This window comes from Panthera tigris, chromosome D4, assembly GCF_018350195.1.
Source record: "Panthera tigris isolate Pti1 chromosome D4, P.tigris_Pti1_mat1.1, whole genome shotgun sequence".
NCBI lineage: Eukaryota > Metazoa > Chordata > Mammalia > Carnivora > Felidae > Panthera > Panthera tigris.
This window is the reverse complement of record NC_056672.1, coordinates 220,463-246,732: the sequence shown is the minus strand read 5'-3', so window position 1 is coordinate 246,732 and position 26,270 is coordinate 220,463. Positions and strand designations below refer to the sequence as shown.

At 38.2% G+C, this 26,270-nt stretch overlaps 1 protein-coding gene and 1 long non-coding RNA gene across 3 annotated transcripts in view; one reads left to right on the top strand and one right to left on the bottom strand.

Annotated features, from left to right (window-relative positions):
- Window positions 1–26,270, bottom strand: part of MFSD14B (major facilitator superfamily domain containing 14B) — a 72,013-nt gene that overhangs the window by 45,409 nt on the left and 334 nt on the right. The window lies entirely within an intron of this gene.
- LOC122233090 lies at window positions 23,699–24,808 on the top strand. Its single transcript, XR_006210547.1, has 2 exons — window positions 23,699–23,883; window positions 24,656–24,808. It is a non-coding gene; the product is annotated as an uncharacterized LOC122233090 (long non-coding RNA).

The window sequence follows — 26,270 nt, the reverse complement described above, 5'->3', positions numbered from 1 at the left end:
CAGTAAATAGTAAGCACTCCACAACATACATGGGAGGGAAGAAGGATTTCTTCTCTGATCTTTTAAACAGCAAAACCCGGGGTGCCTAGGTGGCTCAGTCAGTTAAGCCTCCGCTTCGGCTCAGGTCATGATCTTGCAGTTGGTGAGTTTGAGCCCCACATCGGGCTCCTTGTTGACAGCTCGGAGCCTGCTTCGGATGCTGTGCCCCCCCCAAGTCCCCCCTTTCTGTCCCTCCCCCACTCGTGCTCTTTCTATCTCAAAAAAAAACATTAAAAAAATAAAAATAAATAATAAACAGCAAAACCCAAAATGCAGAAAAAGTTTTGAAACAGATGACCCAGTTTCTTCAACAAGGAAATGGTATGGGCAAGAAAAGAAGAAAAAGGAGGGAGAACTATGTTAGTACATAGATTGAAAGAAATTTCAGAAATATTAACCAAAAGCAGTATGTGGGGCTTTGGGTTTTGACTCAAACTAGCTGGAAAAAAGACAATTCTGAGACAATCATGGAAATTCGAAAACAGACTATTAGCTGACAATAAAGAATTATACTCCTTGTAATAATGGTATTGAAGTAAGGCATGTTTTTAAAAGATCTTTCTTTCTTAGAGATACATACTAATGTGTATGTTTGTGAAACGTGAGTATGTTTGGAATCTGTTTTAAAATTTATAGAAAAAATGTGGAACTGGTGGCAAAAATAAATTTTAGAGAAGTAAATTAGATGGTATTTCCCAATAATTTCTAATTATTTGGGTGAAAATTCTGATAGTCACCACCCAACACTACAAAGCAATTGCTTCCAGTGGGTGAGTCTGTCAACAGATAGCCCAAACATTCCTTGTGAATCATTCATTTTAATCATTAAGCATCACACATACAAGAATCTCAAAAAACTCTGAAAACAGTGGAAACTGTTTCCTAAGAAACACAGGAAGGCAACCCTGTTTCTTGTTTGCAGTTTCTGTGGTTTGGTGATTTCACAAGCAATGAAGCTCTATTTGTGGAGACCACTGGGATAGAGATCCATGTGGCTGCAATGCTGACTAAACATAAAGACAGATATACACCTTAATCTGTGTGCTGTATCTTCAGGATATTACGCTATTTTAACAACTTGCAAAAAAACAGACAACCTACCTTTTTGTTTATATATTGTATGTTTAGATGTATCATTTAGAAATTGCTTAACAAACACCTCTTCTAAAATGCCAACACTTTCTTATTCTCACTTCTACATAAATGAATTGAACTATCATTCATCCCTTAGTCAATACCAGTGATACATCAGAGAAAGGGAGGGTAACAGGCAGGCCTTGGTACGGTGGGAACTAAGTGTGGGCAACTGGATACAAGAAGGTGACAAAAATAAATCTGCCTTCCTTCCAATTCTTCCTAAGCTCTTGGTGGTCAGTATGCTGATGAAAAACGTATCAGAAGTTTCTTCCTTAAATTGTGTGAGCGAATCAGAAAGATTTTAACAAAACTCAACTGCCTGTATCCAGTTGAGCCTGATCTAGTGCAGTCTCCCTGGATCAGTTCAACGTCTACTCTCTCGATGCCCCTTTATACATCAGTATGGAACACGGAGATGTTTAGATGACGAGCATATGGTGATGTCTTTATACACTGGTATTACCATCTTTCCCGCAAATGACTGCAATGGCCTCTTAACCCTATCTGGACTTCTCTTCCCTGCCTTTTCCAAATCTTTCTTGGTACCACACTTACGTCATCCTATTATACCTGTGGAAATAGGTATATACCTCAGCAAAAAGTGAGCCGCAAATTCCTCTCATCCCTGTACACATCATGTTTTGCAATGTGACTGTGCTGCCTCTGCCATCAAAAGGTAGTCTATTTCTTCACTTCCCTGGGTCTGGGCTGGCTTAACGACTTGCTCTAACCAACAGATGTTAGGTGAAGTGACAACATGGACTTCTGAACCGAGGCCTCCAAGACCACATGGAACTGCCTTCTAGGCACAGGAGGATGAAAGTGTATGAAGCCCTCTCTACTGAGCCACCTAGACCAGCTGGTGAACAGCATCACCACCTGGACGACATAGGAGAAAGGCAATCTTAGTTCACTCAAACCCATCAAGCCTGCAGGTGACTACGAAGCGGGAGTCACTCCAAGCAAATCCAGTGAAGAAGCCCAAGATGACCTAATCCAAAGAACTGTCATTAATGGTTGTGGTTTTAAAGCCACTAAATTTGGGGTTAGTTTCTTATGTAGTGATCATTAACTGATTCAGCACCCCCCTTGACCTCATGATTAAGTTTTAAACTCTTAAGACTTTCTTGGGATCCCTTTTGTAGCTATCCAATCTCATCCCTCAGTCCACCCATAACTGAAAATCAATAAACGGAAATCCCTCTAAAATTGAGCCAGTAAGCCCTTGCTCCAGGATGCAAACCTCAGTGGGTTCCTTTTTTACGGTAGTGATGATTTGCCTAGCATACTGAAGTTAGCCTATAAGTGAAAAAAAGGCATGGTCCCCAGCATTCTGTTTAAAAGACCGGTCACAGAAACCAGTAAGCAATGAATATATATATATATATATATTTTTTTTTTTTTTTAATTTTTTTTTTCAACGTTTATTTATTTTTGGGACAGAGAGAGACAGAGCATGAACGGGGGAGGGACAGAGAGAGAGGGAGACACAGCATCGGAAACAGGCTCCAGGCTCTGAGCCATCAGCCCAGAGCCCGACGCGGGGCTCGAACTCACGGACTGTGAGATCGTGACCTGGCTGAAGTCGGACGCTTAACCGACTGCGCCACCCAGGCGCCCCGAATATATATATTTTTTAACTTGAGGAGTTAACGTTGTATTGCTTGACACTCAGTCCTGTTAATTAAGCCTACTGTAATTCTCTCCTAAAGAGAGGTAACTAGAGGTTTACAGTCACTCTGGCTACAGAGACGTTTGTAACTAGTCATCAAAACAAAACACTGCAAAACAAGTATTCCCTGGGATTTCATTCAAAATGGGACACAGAAACCAACGAATAAATCACTACATACATATCCCTAAAAGTTAGCAATGCGCTTAAATACAAAGAAACAAAATATCAAACTCATGAAAGCCAGTACTGAAAGAACTACATACTTGGACTTAGCATTTCTCTTCCACCTAATGTGGTCTTTTGGCATCTTTTTTTTATGGAACATACTTTTTTTAAAAGAAAGTACAACTGTTAGTTACACTGATGTATGAATGGTGTAAAACCTTACAATAAGGGAATATACATGTTCTATTCTCCACAGGTATTCACAAAGTTAGAAATCTGTCATATATTTATTTACATGTATATTCATGAGTAAAAACATACTTTTACATAACTGGTAACAGAATATACAGGTTACCTTTTTTACCTTTATTTCTCTCCATGTCACTGCATCCAAATCCTCATTCTTTATAACAGCTACACAGTATTCTACTGCCTGAATGTACCCATCATTTTAACCATTCCACTACTGATGCTTATCTATGGAGTTTCCACTTTTTTTTTTTTTTTTAAGGCAGGGAGGGAGAGAGGGAGAGAGTTATCGTAAGGAGGCTCTGCACCCAGGTGCCCCGAGAGTTTCCACTTTTTTAATGTTGTTGCAATTAATTATTTTTATTTTTAAATAACTTAAAACCTATCAAAAGGCTGCAAAACCAGTACAAAGTTCTGGTATACCCTTCACTCAACTTTTCCAAATGTTAATGTCTTCTATAACTATGGTACAATTATCCAAACCTAGAAGTTAACATTGCTATACTACTGTAGCTAATTTACATACGTTATTTGAATATCACCCTTTTTCCCACTAACGTTTTATTTTTCCTGATTTAGGATCTAATCCTGGATTTCACACTGCAATTCGTTCTCATGTTTCCTTGTGCTCTTCCAATCTGAGATAGTAAGGCTTTTATTTTTTACTTTTGTATTCTTGACACTGTTGAGGACTACTGCTATCCTCTTTACCAGTTATTTTGTAGAATGTCCTTCAATTTGAATTTGTTTAATGCTCTCATTAGACTGATAATAAGCATTTTTAACTTTTTATTGGGCTATAGTTCACGTCCCATTAAAATCACTGTTTTCAACTGTACAATTCAGCGTTTTTTTTTGTTATATTCACAAGGTTGTAAAATTATCACCACTATCTTATTCTGAAATTAGATAATTAGGTGACTTTTCATTACCCCAAAAAGAAACCCCATATCTATTAGCAGTCATTCCCCATTCTCTCCTCACCCCATTTCCTGGCAAGGACTAATACTTTTTGTCTCTACAGATTTGCCTGTTCTGGAATAAAAAATAAATGGAATTCATAAATGGAATCATAGAACATGTAGCCTATTGCGCCTTGCTTCCTCTATTTAGCATGTTTTCAGGAATCATCCATGTTCATCATTCAATTTTATGGCTGAATAATACTGCATTATATGGACATATTGCTACCTGTTTATTCATCAGTTAACAGACACTTAGGTCGTTTCTAAGTTTGGCTATTATGAATAATGCTGCTAAAAATGTTGAGGTACAATTTTTTGTATGAACATATGTTTCTAATTTCCTTCGCTATATACCTAGGGATGAAACTGTTGAGACAATATCCTTTTATATATACAACAATGTAGCATTCCGGGATAAATTCCTATGAGTGGAACTGGAGGGCCAAAGTTACACACATTTTAATTTATAATCAGTAAGAACCAAGTGTAATTAAAAAGCTGTGGGTGAACAGATTTCAATTTACTATTGCAGCTCATCAATTGATTTCTTCAACATATAAAATGTTTCTTAAAAAAAAATCAAGATGGGGCACTTGGGTGGCTCAGTCAGTAAAGTGTCCAACTTCGGCTCAGGTCATGATCTCGCGGTTTGTGAGTTCGAGCCCCGCATTGGGCTCTGTGCTGACAGCTCAGAGCCTGGAGTCTGCTTCAGATTCTGTGTCTCCCCCTCTCTCTGCCCCTCCCATGCTCATGCTCTCTCTCTCTCAATAATAAATAAACGTTAAAAAAAAAAAAAAACATCAAGACGAACAACCCAACAAAAAACAGGCAAGAGATATGAACAGCTCATAGAAATAATATCAAACAGCCCTTCAACAACTTCATTCATAGTAAGAAAAATGCAAAAATCAAGCTATACTCAGATGTAATTCTTATCAGAATCACAGAATTTCAGAAATTTGAGAATATGAGTTTACACTGCTAATGGGGATGAGAAATAGTACAATGTCGCAATATCTAGCCAAATTACTTACATATTTATCCTCTGAAGAAACAACTTCACAAAGAGAATATGGCAAAAATATGAAGTGTCACATGCACTAGGCTATGGAAGCACTATCATAACCAAAAAGCAAGGGGGTGGGGGGCGGTGGGAGACTCTGTTCATTCAGTACTGGCAAAACAGACTACTTTAAATCCACACACTAGAGTATCGTACTGTGGCAAAAATATCTCTACATACTACTTCGGAGCAATGCCTAGGATATGCTAAGTAAAACAAAATAAAACAAAAGCAAATACAGAATAATATGTAATTTATAGGCACTTTTTTTTTTTTTTTTTTTTGCCAGAGAGGAACAAAGAATATGAATACCTATCACACACATTTATTTGCTTATATTAAACAAAACACAAGATGTTAAGAAAAATAAGCATTCACGCAATTACATACAGGAAGGAGAAAAGGGAGTGAAAGCCACAGGATGAAGTTAGATTTCATACATTGTTTCATGTTTAACTTTGGAACCAGGTAATGCTTTAGCTAATTGTAAAACAAAATTAAATCCGAATTAAATACGTCATCCTACCTATATATCAAGTTGTGGTTTGGTTACTTTAAAACACAGAATTTGAATGAGCACCTTTAGAAGTTATATTCTAAGAGTAAAAAGTAATCATGCTGGTAGTGATGAATTGTTTTTACCTTCTGAAACTTTCAAATGTAAACAGTGGAATACAGTCAGTAAGTCACAATGCTACGGTCAATAGGAACCAAGGTTATCACCATAAAAGAAAGATACAAGTATCAAATCAGAGAAGTAAAAACCTGAAATTTGAAATTTGGTTTTAAGAAAACAACATACATTATGATACGCATTACCTTAATGAAAAAGTTAGGATTTTCTAGTTCTAGCCACTGAAGACAGAAAAAATGAGCAACCCAATAGGAATGAACACTCCCTAGGCCCAGGATTGTGGTCTTCAACTATCAGTTCCCACTAAAAGAAAACAGGACTTGTTAGACAAACAGCTGATACCAGGTTTGTGGCAAAAAATATCACTGATTCTGGAACATATCTTGCCAAAAGCAAAGATGTTACTAAAGACTACAGTCATATCAAAAGGATTCAGGCACCAACCTGAAGGAACTCCCACTGGGCAAAGACTGAGTAAAAAGAGTAATATCTATCATTGACTGAAACAGATCATATATGTTCAAATTTACAAGTCCATTCATCTTAGGAGGATGCCAGAAAACCAAGCCATCATTCTGAAAACTGGTAAATGAGGAGGGGGGAAAAAAAGGGAAGCATTCCTTCTGCTTTTTGTGTATCTTAGAATAATCAAATATTTGACTAGGAAAAGCTCTTCTTTTTTAAGAATTTTGATAATGGACAAAGGAATGATTAATTTAAAATCCTGCCACTTTCTAAGCCTCACTGAAATAGTCAACTAGATATCAAGCATTAATGCCTGTTAAAACAATTAGGTTAAAAGCTGATAAGGCATTTTATAAGGGAATGATTAAGCTGACAATACCTAAAACCTCATCATTACAACATCACAAAGAGAGTTATTTGCTGTGTGATGTGTTACACAAGAAATAAACCACATATAAAGTATTCTTCCCAAAATGAAATAAAACAAACAGAAAGCTTGGATTCAATTTAGCTGATATGTAAGGACCAGTTTATAGAAAATGCAGGTGAACTAAGCTTGGCCTTGTGTGTTTTTAACTGTTAAGGTTAGGATGATGAATACAGGGGTAGTATTCATAACAAAATATAAGGAAACTAAAAAGCTTCAAAGAGGTTGTCAAAAAAACTTTTTAAAGAGTGACTTGTATCATTACCAGTGTCTGAGAATACCTGTCTCCCCATATCCTAAGACTACAAGTAATTTTTAAATATTTGCTAATTAGAGGGGCGCCTAGGTGGCTCAGTTGGTTGAACGTCTGACTTCAGGTCAGGTCATGATCTCACACTCCATGAGTTCAAGTCCCGCGTTGGGCTCTGTGCTGACAGCTCAAAGCCTGGAGCTTAAAAAAAATTTTTTTTTAATATTTTCTAATTAGATATTTTAATGGTTATATCATTTTATTTTGTATTTCCCTGATTACAAGTGAAATACTACTTCTTCCCTATGGTTCTTAGAAAGTTGTATTTCTTTGTCTACAAATTGTTCATTTTGCATACTTTTCATTAGAGAAGGTAATTTTTCATATTGATGTATAGGACTTCTTTATAGAAAATACCAAATATATTGATATTATATAACATTAAATCATTCATTCTCCCTTACCTGCTGGCACCCATACCCTTAAAAACTAAAAGGCACAGACAATTCAACAGTAATAACTGGAGATTTCCATACCTACTTCTAACAAGGATAGAACAATTAGAAGATCAACAATGAAGTAAAAATTTTAGCAACACCACACTAACTAGACCTAACATTTATTGAGAACTCTACCCAACTAGAGCAGTACATTCTTCTCATGTGTACAGAGAAATACCATAAAACAAGTCTAAATAAACTCAAAAGACTGAAATAATACAAACTATGTTATCTTGACCACAATGTAATGAAACTAGAAATTAGTAACATAAAGAAATTTAGAAAATTGACAAATATGTGGATATTAACATACACCTAAATAAACCATAGGTCAAATAAGAAATCATAAGTCACAAAACTTTCATATGAACAAAAATGAAAATATATCAGTTTGTTGAATGCAGATGAAGCAATGCTTAGAGGGAAGTTTATGGCCGTAAATGCCCGATTATTAAAAAAAATAAATATATATATCTGAAATCAGTAACTTAACTGTTCACTGTAAGGAACTAGAAAAGCAAGAAAAAAGAAAGAAATAAAGGGTTAGAGCGGAAATAAATGCAATACTGAGTAGAAGAGCAAAAAATGTCAAAAATCAATAGAAGTCAATTTATGAAACTATCAAAAAATTAACAAATCTTGGGGCATCTGGGCAGCTCAGTTGGTTAAGCTTCCAACTTCGGCTCAGGTCATGAACTCGCGGTTTCTGAGTTCCAGCCCCGTGTTGGGCTCTATGCTGATAGCTCGGAGCCTGGAGCCTGCTTTGGATTCTGTGTCTCTGTCACTCTCTGTTCCTCCCCTATTCATGCTCTGTCTCTATCTCTCTCTCAAAAATAAATAAAGATTAAAAAAAAACTTAAAAAGAAAATTAACAAATCTTTAGTGAAAAAGAGGTTGTATTAGTGAAAGAGTACTACGGGCACCTATAAGCCAATGGACTGGATAAACTAGATGAAATGGACAAATTCCTAGAAATACACAATCTACCAAGACTAAGTCATGAAGAAGTAGAACATCTGCACATATCCAGAACTAGTATTCAATAAGTGATCAAAAACCTTCTGCCAAAGAAAAGCCCTGGACCTCATGGCTTCATTGGTAAATTCTACCAAACATTTAAAGAAGAATTAACATCATTCACTCTGGAAGTCTTCTCAAAAATGAAGAGGAGGGAACACTTCCTAACACAGTCTATGAATGAAGCATTTACCTGTACCAAAGAAAAAGACACTACAAGAAAAGGCAACTGCAGGTTAATTTTCCTTATGCTTTTGATGCAAAAATCCTTAACAAAATACAGTAAAACCTTGGATTGTAACTTGCTCTGCAAGTGTTCCACAAGACAAGCTAACACTTCTAATAAATTTTAACTTGATAAAGGAGTGATGTCTTGCAATAGAAGTATATGACACCGAACATCACATGATCACAACTGAGCCAATAGTTCTGTGTGTGTGTGTGTGTGTGTGTCTGTTTGTCTCTCTCTCTCTGTCTCTCTCTCTCTGCAGGATTGTGGGGGAATGTCTCCCATGCTCAGATGCTCATGCTCCATCTCAGGCCGTGGTGTTTGGCAGAGATCAGTGATTTTTCAGAACGCTGGAAGGTGCCCAAACTGGCACTGGTGTATTTTTTTGCCACTTCAAAGCACCTATCGATAGTTCTTTGCTTTTCCATTACAAGAGTGAGCTTAGAAATGCTTTGCTTCATTCTAGGTCAGGCTGCCTGCAGATATAGACCCTTTCCTCTGCTGCCTTATTGCCAGTTACAATAAATACATGACAAGAGTTTATTAATACTGTACTGTCATCAACATCTGTGCGAGTGTATAAAATGGCTCTCATACAGAAAAAGATTCCAATGAGCCAGTGGACAGCAGTGATTCCATTAGTGATAATGAAAGTCGTTCTACACAATAACCCTCCTCTCTTGTCTCCCTCACACCAGCTACTAAGGTCTTCAAAGGTAAGTGCAGATGAATTTATTTTTCTTTATATTTTGTACTTTATTATTCTGTATTATATTACAGCATTGTAACCATTTTTATATGAATATTTTTGGGTTGTGGAACGAATTATCTGCATTCCCATTATTTCTAATGGGGAAATTCGCTTTGATATACATGTGCTTTGAATTATAAGCATGTTTCTGGAACGAATTATGCTTACAAACCAAGGTTTTAGTGTAGTAGCAAACTAAATTCAGCAGCTTGCTAAAGGGGATCTAACACCATGGCCAAGTAAGATTTATTCCTGGAATATAAGAATGTAAGAACAGTTCACAATGAAAATCAATCAGCAGGACACACCACTTTGAAAAGAAGGAGGTTGGGGGATACACGATCATCTCCACTGATGCAGAAAAAGCACTTGACAAAATTAATAGCTTTTCATGATTGAAAAAAATCTTAAAAAGGATAGAAGGAAATTACCTCAATATAATAAATGGCACATATGAAAAATCTACACCTAACATCACAATCAATAGTGAAAGGCTGAGAAAACTTTTCCTTTAAGATCAGGAACAAGAAAAAGATGCCTGCTTTTAACACTTTTATTTAACATAGTATTGGGAGTTCTAGCCAGAGTAATTACATAAGGAAAAAAAAAAATCCAAACTGGAAAAGAAAAAGTAAAATCATTTGTTTGCAGATGCCATCATCTTACATATAGAAAACCCTAAAGGTTCCACAAAAACACTTTAGAGCTAATAAGTGAATTCAGCAAAATTGAAGGACAAAAAATTCAACGTGCAAAAATCAGTTGCATTTGTATACACTAACAATGAAAATTACAAAAACTACTCTTTTGGGATGCCTGGGTAGCTCAGTGGGTTAAGCATCTGACTCTATTTCAGCTCAGGTCATGATCTCACAATTGTGATCATGATCTCACGGTGGTGAAACTGAGCTCCACATTGGGCTCTGCACTTGGCATGGAGCCTTCTTGAGATTTTTCCTCTGCCCCTCTCCTGCTTGCATATGCTCGCCTGCTCTCTTTCCCAAAAAACAAACCCAATTCTTTTTACAACAGCATCAAAAAGAATAATTTCTCAGGAAAAATGAACCAAGTAGGCAAAAAACTTTAACACTGAAAACTACAAAACACTGCAGATAAGAATTAAGAAGGCAAAAATAAATGGAAAGACCTTCTATGTTCAAGAATCAGGAAATTCAACGTTGTCTAGATGTCAAAACTGCCCTAAATGATCTATGGATTAAGTGTCATTCCTACTTAAGTGCCATGACCTTTTTTGCAAAAATAAAAAATCCATTCTAAAATTTATATGGAGGAAGGTGGGTGGGGGATGGGCTAGATAAGTAATGGGTATTAGGAGGGCATTGTTATGATGACCCCTGGGTACTGTATGTAAGTGATGAATACTGGATTCTACTCCTGAAACCAATTTTGTACTTTTTTTTTTAAGCTAGAATGTAAATAAAAACTTGAAAAAAAAATTCATATGGAATCTCAAATGACCCTGACAAGTCAAAACAGTTTAAAAAACAAAAACAAAAACAAAAACAAAAACAAAACTGGGGCACCTGGGTGGCTCAGCTGGTTAAGTGTCTGACTATTTCAGGTCAGGTCATGATCTCTCAGTTCGTAGGATTGAGACCCACGTCAGGCTCTGCACTGGCAGCACAGAGCCTGCTTGGGATTCTCTCCCCGCCCTCTCTCTGTGCTGCTCCCCTGCTCACTCTCTCTCTCTCTCTCTCTCAAATAAACATTAAAAAAAAACCCCAAAAAACTGCAGTATTCACATTTCCTGCTTTCAAAGCACACTACAAAGCTAATCAAAACAGTATGGCACTCAGGCACCCAAATGGCTCAGTTGAGCACCCAATTCTTTTTTCTTTTTTTTAAATTTTGTTTATTTATGAGAGAGAGAGAGAGAGAGAGAGAGAGAGAGAGAGAGAGAGAGAGAGAGAGAGAGAGAGATAGCGAACAAGCACAGGCAGGGAAGGGGCAGAGAGGGAGAAAGAGAATCAGAAGCAGGCTCCAGGCTCTAAGCTGTCAGCATGCAGGGCTGAACCCATGAACCACAAGATCATGACCTGAGTTGAAGTCAGATGCTCAACCAACTGAGCCACCCAGGCGCCCCAAGCACCCAACTCTTGATTTCAGCTTAGGTCATGATCCCAGGGTCGTGGGATCAAGCCCCACATCACGTTCCATGCTTAAAATTCTCTTTCCCCCTTGGCTCCTTTCCCCACTCACACTCTCTCACTCTCTAAAATATGAATGAATAAATGTTAAAAAAAAAAACCCAGGGCAGTACTGGCATAAAAACAAAGACCAATGGGATATAATAATAGAGAGTTCAGAAGTAAACACTTGTATAATGGCCAAATGATTTGCAACAAGAGTGCTAAGACCATTCAGTGGAAAAAGAATAGTCCCTTCGACGCAGGGTCCTGGGAACACTGGATATTCACATGCAAAATAATGAAGCTGGACCTTTTACCTCACTTCATGTACAAAAAATTAATTCAAAATGAATCAAAGCCCTAAACATAAAAGCTACAACTATAAAACTCTTAGAAGATAACACAGGAGGAAAGCCTCATGACAATGGACCTGACAATGATTTTCTGAACATGACACCAAAAAAAAAAAAAAAACAGGCAACAAAAGAAAAAATAGATAATCTGACTTGATCAAAAAGAAAAACTTTTGTGCGTCAAAGGGCATTATCAACAGAGTGAAGAGGCAACCCACAGAATGGAAGAAAATATTTGCAAATCACCTATCTGGTAAGGAATTATTATACACACAGAAGCATGCACGCACATACATATAAACTCCTAAAGTTCAAGCACCAAAAAAACAAACTGATTTAAAAATCTGCAAAGGACAAAAAATTACATGAAAAGATGCTCCATATCACTTATCATTAGGGAAATGCAAAGCTAAACAATACTGAGATATTATCTTGTGCTCAATAGGATGGCTACGATTAAAAAGAAAAAAAAATTAAAAACCTGAAAATAACAAGTGTTGGCAAGGATGTAAACTTGTGCACTTTTGTGGCAATGTAAAATGGTATAGCCAATGTGAAAACACTATGGGAGTTCCTCAAAAAAATTAAAAATATTGACAATTACCAAATATCCAGTAACTCACTTCTGGCTATATACCAAAAAGAAATGAAAGCAGGGTCTCAAGGAGATATCTGTACACCCGTTATTCACAATTCCAAATATTCACAATAGCCAAAAGGTGATGGATTATTATATAGCCCTGAAAAGGGAATTCTGACAACTGCTACAACACAGCTAAATGTTGACAGCATTACGCTAAGTGAAATAAGCCAGTCGTACAAGGACAAATACTGTATGATTCTGTTATATGAGATTTAGAGAGAAAGAAAGTACAATGGTGGTTGCCAGGGACTAGGTGGGGAGAGGGAAATGATGAGTTATTTTTTAATGGGTACAGAGTTCAGTTTCAATGATGAAAAGTTCTGGAGATGGACAATGGTACTGGTTGTCCAACAATGTTAATATACAAATGCCACTGAACTACATACTTAAAAATGACTAAAATGGTGAATTTTATGTTATGTGTATTTTACAATTAAAAAAAAAAAAAAAAGGAACTCAAAATAGATCACAGACCTAAAAGTAAGGTCCCTTAGTTTCATCATGAGTTTGTATATACAGCACTAACCGCACCATCCATGCAAGAAAAACTTGGCACGCTGGACTCCATTAAAACTAAAAACTTGTGCTCTGTGAAAGACACTGCTGAAAGAATGAAAAGACAAGCCACAGAGTGGACGAAAGTATTTACAAACTCGTATCTGATCAGGGACTTGAATCAAGAACTCTTTCAATTCACCTATAAAATGACAAGTCACACAGTTTAAAAATGGGCAAAGGACCTGTATAAACATTTCTCTGAAGAAAATAAAGAATTGGTCAATAAACACATGAAAAGATGTTCAACATCCTTAGCCACTAGGGAAATGCATATCAAAACCATAGTGACATACCACTTCAGACCCACCAGAATGGATGTAATAAAAAAATATTAACAAGTACTGGTGAGGATTTAAATAGGAACCCTCACACACAACTGTTGGGAATATAAAATGGTACCCCACTATGGAAAATAGTTTGGCATTTCCTCAAGATGTTAAACAGAGTTACCATATAACCTAGCAATTGTACTCCAATACCCAAGACAACTGAAAATATGTGTATACAGAAACCTGTAAACAAATGTTCACAGCAACATTATTCATAGTAACCAAATGTAGGAACAACCCAGATGTCTACCAAGTGATGAATGGATAATCAAAAAGTGGTATATCCATACAATGCAATATTAATCAGCTATAAAAAGGAATAAAGTATAAATTTATGCTACAACATGGGTAACTTGGAAAACTTTATGCTCAATCAGAGAAGCCAGGCACCAAAGGCAACAACATATAGTATTATTCCATTTATGTGAAATGCCCAGAATAGACATTCCACTGGAACAGAGAGCAGATTAGTGGTCACCAGGGCCAGAAGGTAGGGGAAGATAAGAATGACTGCTAATGGGTACAGGGTTTCATTCTGGGGAGATGAAAATATTCTGACAGTGGTAATGGCTGCACAACCTTGTGAATATACTAAAAATACCTGGATCGTACACTTGAATACAGTGAATTTTATGTGAATATATCTCAATAAAAATGCAATGGTAAAAAAAAAAAAAAAAGAGACACAAAGATGCAGAAAGAGGCTGACTCTGCCTCTTGGCTGTGTGTGCAGCCTGGAACCCTGACAAATACCTTGAGACCATGAGAGCCAGACAAGTCAATACACTGAAATCACCAAGTACCTGGGTCCTTGATTATGCTGCTTAAGTGCTAAATGAACCAATCCTGAAACTGTCTTTCCATCAGATTTCTTGCTAAACGAGTTAATAAATCTCCTAATTATAAAACGGGGTGGGGGGAGGGGCAGATCTTAACAGACACCTAACCAAAAATGATACAGAAATGGCAAATAAGTATACGAAAAGATGCTCAACATATGTCATTTAAAAATGCAAATTAAGGGGCGCCTGGGTGGCTCAGTCGGTTAAGCGGCCGACTTCGGCTCGGGTCATGATCTCGTGGTCCGTGAGTTCGAGCCCCGCGTCGGGCTCTGTGCTGACAGCTCAGAGCCTGGAGCCTGTTTCAGATTCTGTGTCTCCCTCTCTCTGACCCTCCCCCGTTCATGCTCTGTCTCTCTCTGTCTCAAAAATAAATAAACATTAAAAAAAAAAAATAAATGAAAATGCAAATTAAAACAATGCAATTGTTGGATGATAGATCTTAAATGCATATTACTAAGTGAAAAGAAGAAAGTCTGGAAGGCTATATAGTGTATGATTCCATTTAGGTAAAACTGGAGAGGTAAACAGATCAGTGGTTGCTAGGGGTGGAGGGGTAAGGTTAAACAGGTGAAGCACAGGCAGTGAAACTCATGTTTGTTTAATACTGTAATGGTAGAAAACAGCACTATGTGTTTGTCAAAACCCACAGACTTTGAACCCTGGTATAGGTTAATTTTTTAAAAAATGTTTAGGAGGTCAGAGAATCTCAGCATGGACTGCAGAGTGTGATAAAGGTAACTGTATTAGATGGGGCGCCTGGGTGGCGCAGTCGGTTAAGCGTCCGGCTTCAGCCAGGTCACGATCTCGCGGTCCGTGAGTTCGAGCCCCGCGTCAGGCTCTGGGCTGATGGCTCGGAGCCTGGAGCCTGTTTCCGATTCTGTGTCTCCTTCTCTCTCTGCCCCTCCCCCGTTCATGCTCTGTCTCTCTCTGTCCCAAAAATAAATAAAAAACGTTGAAAAAAAAAATTAAAAAAAAAAAAAAAAAAAAGGTAACTGTATTAGAAATGCATGAATCAACTTCACTGAAGAGGGTGGGGGCAACAGTTAGTGATCTAAGTAACATTAGGGATGAGTAGGGTCTGTAAGACCAAAAGGCAAAAGGTACCACATTTAAGCACTGTATTAATTGATAAATATGTTCCCACAAGGGTACAGATAACCATTCTGAAATCAGTGTACTGGAATTGAACAATTAAGTAAATGGATGGCAAATGGTAGGAGTTACTTTTTTCACTGCTGGAGCAGAAGGTTATCAACAAGGGAAAAAGCTAGAATGATCCCTGTGATAACAGATTAGAGTTGGAGATAACACTATGAACTCATTTTAATTTTACATAGATACAGATGACCATATACAGAACTATTTATAGATAACATGTATACACAGGCTAATATACACATGTATATTTTCCTTGCTCTGTCACCCGAGAGAACCTAAAAGTAATGACATCCCAGCAGCCCAAGAGCAGTCAGTTCTGGTGCCTTGATCTTGGTTTCAAATACAATTTTCCAACAAAAGGAGCCAGAGCTCCTTAGAGAAATGGCTGATTCTAGGACTAAGGCAGGAAAAATACAAGAGAAATCTCGCAAATCTTGTAGTACCAGAATATATTGCTAAAAACAAAAAACAAAACACCCCAATGAAATGCCAAAAACATAGGGATATGTCAAAGAGCTCCCAATGGCCAAAGCTGTGGCAATATGAGGCAACAAAACAAAACAGTACTGGATTATAGCTAATATAATAAAATATATATTTCATTATATATGAAAATATATAGCTAATAAAGTTATAAAATATATGTATTATAAAATACATATCTACAAATCTATACTAGTAAGATGACATAGTAAACAAGTGGGGGAGAAAAGACAAATCTGTGCAGAGGAATTCCAAATGCAAGAAATTCCTTCAAGTTTTGCCTTCAAGGAAGTGAGGCAAAACTCCCATTTCTTAAATGTGGGCCGCATGTACTTTCTTCTGAAGAGTACAGCATAGAAAGAGGGGAAGAAGAGTATCTTTCTAGAGAAAGGTGACAAACACTACCTCAGACAAAATGTTAATGTCAACAGTGACGTGTATCCTTGATATGTTATGAAAATGGCACTTCACTTCTGTGGGCTTTCCTCCTCTAAACCCGTAATCCCACCCTAATCATGAGGAAACATCAGATGAATCCCACTTGAGGGACATTCTGCAAAATAACCAGGACTCGTGAAAATTGTGAAAGTCATCAAAAACAAGGAAAGTCTGAGAAACTATCATAGCCCAGAAGAACTTACAGAGACATGAAAACTAAATGTAATGAAATACTGAAACAGAAAAAGGGCATTTAGTAAAAACCAGGAAAATGTGAATAAGTATGGACTTTAGATGATGGTAAGGTATGGACATTGGTTCATCAGTTTTAACAAATATACCATACTAATATAAGATGCTAATAACAGAAGGAAATGGATGTGAGGTATATGAAACCTCTCTATACAACCTTTTTTCTGTAAGTCTAAACTATTCTAAAATAAAGTTTCAAAACATTAATGGGCAAGAATACCAAAAACATCCTGAAGGTGGAAAGAATAGGGGAAATATTTGAGCAGGGGTTGGGAAACTACAGCCCACAGCCTAAATCGATCACCAGTTTTTGTAATATGTTTTACTGAAATTTAGCAATGTTCATTCATTTACATATGTCCAAGGCTGCTTTTGTGCTACACTGACAGCACTGAGTAGCTGCAACAGACTATATGGCAGAAAAGCCTAAAATATTTACCATCAGGTTCTTAACAGAAAAAGTTTGCTGACCCCAAAGTGAATAACTAGAACACAAAGGGGAGATCATAAGTATCAGTAACCCCATATAATATCTGAGAAGCTGCTGACATTCCTTGACCACCCTGAACAGAGGCAGGTGCTTCCCTACCAAATTCCTGTAGCTTCTTTTCCACATACGACTAGTCTCTCTCCTGTACTACACAACACCTCTCAAAGGCAAGGATCTCAATAGTAATTCTCTAAATGCACCCTGAACTCAGCAGATAACTGGCTTTTATGACGTTAGAAGTTGACTTCCTACACCACCAAGACATATTTGCTAACAAATTCCCAACTGTGTTCATGTTTCAGCAACCGTGTGCATAAACAGACTAGTCACCTCCTGAGACTGCAGCCTTGAGAATTCTTCAGGTCCGGAAGTTGAATCTTGACTAGTCAACCTGACCAGGATCATTCAATGACTAAAGATAGGAACGAACTACATGGACCAATTATGGCCAATGAGGTATGAGGGGAAATACGTGGAGGGTTTATGGACTTTCCTTCATTCTTCTAGGGACATATATCAAAACATTACTGTTTCCAGTTTGAGGGCACTGTTGTGTAAGCATGTGATACTTAGCATCATAGCCATCCTGAGACCACACGTGGTCAATCTTATGACCCCAAACTATTACCCTGGGAAGAGCAGAGCATATGAATGTAATGAGCCCACCATGTCTTTGGTGATATTACACTGCTAAAATAAGCACACAATCTCTGTACTACCTATCATGTGCAATAATAAACCACTTACCATCAAGTTATCATTACACCATGTACAATGTTAACCTATTAAAAATGAAATATTTTGATCTTGATTTTTATGGATAAGCTGAGGAACTAAGAACTATAACTGTAAACTGTTGGCTCTATTGTACTTCTAAGCAGAAAAATTATTTTAAAATATATTTTAATTGAAAACGAGTACTCCATAGTTGGGATGTACTGCCATAAGATTCATAGTAATCTCTGCAGTAATGCTGAAGACATATATGAGAAGTATATTTCACTCTAAGCTCTGAGTACTTTAATAACATAGAAGTTTACTACTTCTTGCCTATATCCTTTGTATTTATCTGGTTAGTAAAATGCTCCATCAAAAATAAATTCTTTATCAAAAATCTTTTTAAATATAAACACAAAGATGAAGTACATAAAAAGTTTTAAACGAATAAATGATTACACCTAAAGGCTTTGCTTTTCTTCCTCCTAATACTGAAATGCCAGTAGGAAAAACAATTTTACGGCTTCTTTAGATGAAATAACTTTTCCACAAAAATTATGAAAATTTTCTCAGCACTAAATTAAATAGTTGAATACATGCAATCACTATGGGGTTGGACAGACAAAGCATTGATTAAATATTTGTAAGATAACTGCTTTTAAGTCTCCAAACTCTATAATTTACCAACCACCACCCAACTTAAAGCAAACCAAGATGCCAAGGACTACTTTTGTAAATATTCCTATCTCTATCAACCTTATCTAAGAATGAAAATATTCAAATCCAAGTGGTTAATTCACTCAGCATGTATATGTTGAGCTCTAGTATGTCTGCTAGATGTTGGCAACAACGGTATCAATAGATACTATCCTGTACTCGTTTAATGAAATATAAATCTTTAAAAGGAAATGAACACTATAAAGAACAAGGACACAGCTCAGAGACAGTCATTACAAAAGATCTAAGCTGGGGCACCTGGATGGCTCAGTCGGTTGAGCGCCTGACTTCAGCTCATGTCATGATCTCACGGTTCGTGGATTCAAGCTCCGCGTCAGGCTTTGAGCTGACAGCTCAGAGTCTGGAGCCTGCTTCAGATTCTGTGTCTTCCCCTCTCTCTCCCTCTCTCTCTCTCTCTCTCTCTCTCTGCCCCTCCCCTGCTCACACTCTGTCAATCTCTCTCTCAAAAAATAAATAAACATTAAAAAAAAAAGATCTAAGCTATACTGCAAAAATTATTCTACAATAGCAGGAGAAGCAGCAACAGACACCATGCCAAGACCTGATCAAAGCACATTACAGATGCTACCGTTTTTTCTGCACTGTAGTCTTCAAGATAAAAACTATCATCATCCCCATTTTATAGATGACAAAAGTCAGATGCAGAGAATTCATGTAACTTGCCCAAGTCATAGAGTTACTAAGTGCCTCAGCTGGTATTCCATCCAGAGAATCACGTACCTCCAGAGTGTATGCTACTAACCACTGTACTGCTTACACTACCTTTCTTAGCCTACAGTTTTCATAAACAGAATCAGCACATACATGACAGGTAGCCTGGACTGCAGCAACCTGAGTAAGAGGTGACAGGAGCCAAATGTAGGCAGTTCCTCAGGCAAAGTGCAGCCTTTTACTTACCCACCCACCTCTGTTCCCACACTAAGGAGTCTGGCTGGGCTAGTATGTGCCTGGACAAAAAAAAAAAAAAAACAATCTCCATCAACCCCCTCACTTGCTTTCTCAACATGACCTGAAAAGATGAGACTAGCAAGAGCACCTGACTTTTATCAATCAGGTCATCTGCCTTCAATTGGAAAAAGATAAGGGTGAAAACTACTCCCGTTGGTCCCAAACATGATCTCCAACTCACAGATCACGGTACACAGTAAACATCAGTGAGTGACTCCCAACATGGAAGCAGGAGAGAGAAAGAGGCTGTCATATACACAAACTGACTAGAACTGGGTTTCCATAAATAAACTGATACATCTATATCCTGCTGATTTTTGGCAGGAGTGCCAAATCCACTCAAAACAAAAGCACAGTTTCTTCAACAAATGGTGCTGAGACCACTGAATTTCCACATATAAAGAATGAATCTGAAACCCTACCTCACACCATATAGAGAACCCAAACCAGATAAATGATCTAAGCTAAAACCACAAAACTAGGAAGAAAACACAGAGCTAAATCTTGGATTTAATCATGGATTCTTAGACATGACTCCAAAGCAGCAACAGTAACAAGCAACAAAAGAAAAAAGTAGATATTGGGCTTTGTCAAAACCACAAACTTTTAAAATGAACCAAAACCCTAACTAAGTGTATGACATAAAACTCTCACAAAACAACATAGGGGAAAAGCTCTGTAACATTGGATTTGACGAGATCTTGAATATGACACCAAAAGACAAAGGCAACAAAAGTAAAAACAGATTAAATTGAATGTTACCAAAATTTAAAACTTCCACACATCAAAGGATACAATCAACAGAGTGAAAAGGCAACCTATGGAGAAGATATTTGTAATGCATGTACCTGAAAAGAAGGTAATATTCAGAATACATCAAGAACCTCTACAACTCAAAGTAACAGTCCAATTTAAAATTGAGCAAAGGACTTCTGGTGGGAATTTAAAATGGTGCAACTACGATGGGAAACAGCATGGCAGTGCCTCAAAACTTAAAAATGGAATTACCCAATGATTTAATAATTCCACTTCTGGATAGATATACAAAAGATTTGAAAGCAGGGTCTTAAAGAAATATTTGTACAATCATGTTCACAGAAGCATTATTCACAATAGCCAAAACAACAGAAGCAATGAAATACTCAACAGATAAATGGAGAAACAAAATGTGGCATATACATAAAACAGAGTATTATTCCATCTTGAAGGAAATTCCAAGACATACCACACATGCCTTCAGCAATCCTGAAGACAACATGTTTCGACATGTGTCAACAACAACAACATTGAGGTCATTATGCTGAATGTCACAAAAATACAGTGTAGGATTCCACTTATATGAGGTATCTAGAGTAGTCAGACTTATAGAAACTGAAAGCAGAAAGATGGTTATTAGGGAATGAGGGACAGGGTAAATGCTATTTAATGGATATAGAGGTTTCGTTTTACAAACTGAAAAAGTTCTAGAGATTGGTTTCACAATAACGTAAATACATTTAACACTACTAAGCTGCACAATTAAAAATGGTTGAAATGGTCAATTTTATGATATATGTATTACATTGCAATGTTAAGAATTTTTTTTTTCAATGTTTTTTTATTTATTTTTGGGACAGAGAGAGACAGAGCATGAACGGGGGAGGGGCAGAGAGAGAGGGAGACACAGAATCGGAAACAGGCTCCAGGCTCCGAGCCATCATCCCAGAGCCCGACGCGGGGCTCGAACTCACGGACCGCGAGATCGTGACCTGGCTGAAGTCGGACGCTTAACCAACTGCGCCACCCAGGCGCCCCAAGAATTTCTTGAAGCCACTGTGTTTCTATATATTGGCAACAATTATGAATTTGAATTTTTAAGAATTTACATATTTAATATTTACACTATTGTACAACAGCATCAAAAAATTTGAAATGGGGTATACTCTGACAAATGATGTGAAAGGCCTGTACACTGAAAACTCCAAAACACAGGTGGGAAATTTTAAAGATCTAAAATAAACGGAGGGATACCTCTTTCATGAATGAGAAGATTCAATGTTTTCAATTCTTCCTAAACTCATTTTCAGAATCAACACAATCCCAATGAAAATATAAGCAGGGTTTGTTTGTAAAAATTGAAAATCTGATTCCAGAATTCTAAAATGCAAAGGACATAGAATAGCCAAACAATTTTAAAAGAGAACAAGTGTGGAAGCCTAACAGTACTTGTTTCAAGTATTAATATATACCTCTAATAATACATATTAAGCAGTATTGATTTATAGATAAAACAGAATACAGAATAGACTGACATATATGAATAACTGAATTTTGACTAAAGTGCAACTTTAGTGAATAAGAAAGTCTTTTCAACAAATGATGCAACAGTTATCCATACACAAAAAGAGAACTTCCATCCATACTTTGCACCATATTAAAAAATAATTCAAAATGGTCATAAAACTAATTGTAAAATCTAAAAAGCTTCTAAAAACTGAAGGAAATCCTTGTGATATTGAGTTAGGCAAGCATTTCTTAGATATAAACCAAAACCAATCCATAAAAGAACAAATTGATAAATTTCATCAAAATTAAACATTCTGCTCTTCTAAAAAATTTTTTAATGTTAATTTTTGAGAGAGAGAGAGAGAGAGAGAGAGAGAAAGAAAGAGAGAGCACAAGCAGGGGAGGGGCAGAGAGAGAGGGAGACACAGAATCCTAAGCAGGCTCCAGGCCCAAAGCTGTCAACAGAGTGGGACTATGGGCTCAAACTCACAAACCGCGAAATCATGACCTGAGCCAAAGTCGGATGCTTAACTGACCGAGCCACCCAGGCGCCCCAAACACTCTGTTCTTCTAAAAGCACAGCTTAAAAGAAAATATTTGTGGGGCGCCTGGGTGGCTCACTCGATTGGGCATCCGACTTTGGCTCAGGTCATGATCTCATGGTCCGAGAGTTTGGGCCTCGCGTCGGGCTCTGTGCTGACAGCTCGGAGCCTGGAGCCTGCTTCAGATTCTGTGTCTCCCTCTCTCTGATCCTTCCCCGTTCATGCTCTTTCTCTGTCTCAAAAATAAATAAACATTAAAAAAAGAAGTTTTTTTAAAGAAAATATTTGCAAAGCATATATCTGATAAAGGACTTACATCCTAAATCTATGAAGTACTCTCAAAAATCAATTATAAGATAAACAACCTAACAATAAAAATAGGCAAAAGACTCGAACAGACGCTTCACCAAGAGGATATAAAGATGACAAATAAGTTTATGGAAAGATGTTGAATATCATTAGCCAGAGGGACATGCAAATTAAAAACAAAATAAAACAATTAAAATACAGATCTATTACAAGGGCTAAAATTGACCAAGTGTTGAGGATGTAGATGAAGTGGAACTGTCATAGTGCTAGTGACAACGTAAAACTGTAAAATAACTTTAGAGAATGGTTTGGCAGTTTTCTTTAAAAGTTAAACAATACACCTACCATATGATTTAGCCACTGCACTCTAAGTATTTACTTAAAAGTATATCCCATACAAAGACTGGTAGACAAACGCTCATAGCAACTTTATTTGTACTGCCAAGCCTTAGTGATGAAGCAAATGTTCATCAACAGCTGAATGGATAAACAAATTGTGGTATGGTATGTCCATACAATGGAATACTACTCAGCAACAAAAAGGAATGCACTGATTTATACAACATGGATAAATCTCAACTCATGCTGAGTTTAAAAAAAAAAAAAAGCCAAAGCAAAAAGAGCATATGCTAGAAAATTAACAGTAATATATACTGACAGTAAGTAGATAAATGTTTGCCTGGGAAGTAGGTGGAGAGAAGATATAAAATGGGCACAAGGAAACTTCTGGGAGTGATGGATATATTCACTGTCTTGATTGTGGTAATGATTCCACAAGTGTATACACATGTCAAAATACAAACCTGTATAAACATATATAGTTGTTACTATGTCAATTATATTTCAATGAAGCTATTTTTAAAAGATAAACAAATACAAAACTATTGTATTAAAAAGTCAAGCAGGGGCATCTGGGTGGTTCAGTCTGTTAAGCATCAGACTCAATTTCGGCTCAGGTCACGATCTCACAGTCAGGCTCCAGGCCCAGCTGCAGAACGTAGCATGTGGAAATGATACTAGACACAAAGGTAAGCAGAAAGATGCATAATTTGTGGTCCCAGCATACAACATGAACATTTAAAGGTATTCACGGGGCGCCTGGGTGGCTCAGTCGGTTGAGCGGCCGACTTCGGCTCAGGTCACGATCTCACACTCCGTGAGTTCGAGCCCCGCGTCGGGCTCTGAGCTGACAGCTCAGAGCCTGTAGCTGCTTCAGATTCTGTGTCTCCCTCTCTCTGTGACCCTCCCCCGTTCATGCTCTGTCTCTCTCTGTCTCAAAAATAAATAAACGTTAAAAAAAAATAAAAATAAAAAAAAAATTACAAAGGCATTCACTTGCTTTCCCAGCCACCACACATTCCAAACGAGCACCAGTGTCTGAACTCTGCCACCTGCCCATGCTAATCATCTCACTAAGTACAGTAAGTATCAAGAAAATTCACTGTCAGTATTCACTGCAGTTCATCAATACGGAGTCCATGCACCCTCAGAGACCAGGAAAGACTGGGTAGCAATCTATCTGTGCCCAAATTAGCAGGTTAGCATCAGGGTCCCACAGGAGAAGGAACCAGGGAATAGAGTCTAGGTTTCCTTGAGTAAACTTCTTTGAGTAAACATCCTTCAAAAGTTCCAGCTCTAAGCATATAAAATTATCAACTTTTTTTTTTAAGTTTATTTAGAGAGAGAGAGAGAGAGAGAGAGAGAGCAGGGGAGGGACACAGAGAGAGGGAGGGAGAATCCCAAGCAGGCTCTGCACTGTCAGCACGGAACCCCACACAGGGCTCAAACCCACGAACGTAAAAGCATGACCTGAGCCAAAATCAAGAGTCGGACACTCAACCGACTGAGCCACCCAGGCGCCCCCAAATCATCAGGTTTAATTTTTAGTAAATGACTTGTCAGGAATCACGTATACATTCTGACCATTCATGCTGAAAATATTGAGAAACAGTAACAGCCAATATTTATTGAGAACTTACTAGGTACAAGGTTGCAGTAACCCTAGCAATCCTCTGAGGTAAATACTATTATTAATTCGGAGATGTTATGTAACTTGTGCAGGTAACAAAAGGTGGGGACTGGGATTCTGAGCATGCTCACTTAATCACTATGCTACAATGCTTCAACCTGCTGGGTTATTTATTTTTATCCAAAAAGCCAAGGAGAACCAATGAAAAAACTTAAGGACAGCAGTAATTATGACACTAATCAACCAAGAACTGATGGTGAGGTTAGCAAGGGTCCCGAGAGAGAAGTCAAACGCTAAGTCAAAAACGCTGAGGAACTGAACCAGAGGGATGCAGAGGAAGCCGACAACCTAAAATCTTCGCCTGGTAAAATTAGCTACACTTGGCAAAGTACTGGGTGTCCTTAAGTACAGCAACGGATGAGGGAAGCTGTTTCCCGTGTTACTAGCTTGGTGGCTGATGAGTAATTATGGTCTGTCCATGCAGACCCAGGAGGACCCGGCGGTTTGGCTCAGTTGAGGGGCAGGAATATGAGGTCTCCTTTTTAAATAATCAGAAACAAAACGAGAAAAACCAATTCTCTGGAATTTCCTCTCACCATGAAATAAACCTCCCTTTCCAGACATCTTGTCTTTGAAATGAGGAACCCTTAACGCTTTTTCAAAAATGAGAACTCACTTGAGCAAGGAGGGCCCTTCAACACTACTACTAGGCTCTCCTCTCCTTTTATGGATGAGGCACCGAGTGGCAGGGCACACCGTTCTCACAGGACCAGTACCAGAACCAGCTCTTCGGGCTCCATTCTACTTCCCCCTCCTCCCAATTCTGTTAATGCAGACTCGTATCACCAAGTAATATTCATCTAGCGTCTCCTAAAAGCAAATATAGGTATGTAAGCTAAAAATCTGTAAAGCAAAATTTGTAAAAAAAAAAAAAAAAAAAAAAAAGTCGACCGCATACATTTAACTTTCCTAAAATTTCTGGTTTTCTTTGGCAAAACGTTTCCTTGGTGTTACCCTGTAACGTTTCTGTATTTCCTGTCCTGAATAGAGCAGAAAAACCCACGGTCTTTAAGGAAGACTGGAGCTCTATGTTTTCTCCTCCCCCATAACGAACCGGAGGCGCCTCTGAGCCAGCGGGCTCTGCCGAAGCCGGGCCTATGAAATCAGCGCCCCGGCGGCCACCCGAACCCGGCGGAAACCCGGAGGGAGAGCGGCCCGAGCGTTCCCGGCCGACAGGCCCGCACACGCCCGAGGAGGCCGAGCCGGGAACTGCACCACGGAAGTGGAACCGCCTGCCACACGTCTGGAAGTTCCCGAAAGGACTAAGCCACTTCTCCTCGGGGTCCCGCGCACAGTGCTTCCCGAGACAACAAACCACCTGAAGGTTTCTCCGGCGAGGCGCAGGAGTGGCCCCGGAAAGGACGGGCTGCCCGAGAGCCGGGGCCCACGCGGCCTGTCCACGTACACCCCCCCCCCACCCTCATCCCCGGGCTCCGCACCCCGGCCCCGCCCAGGCTCCC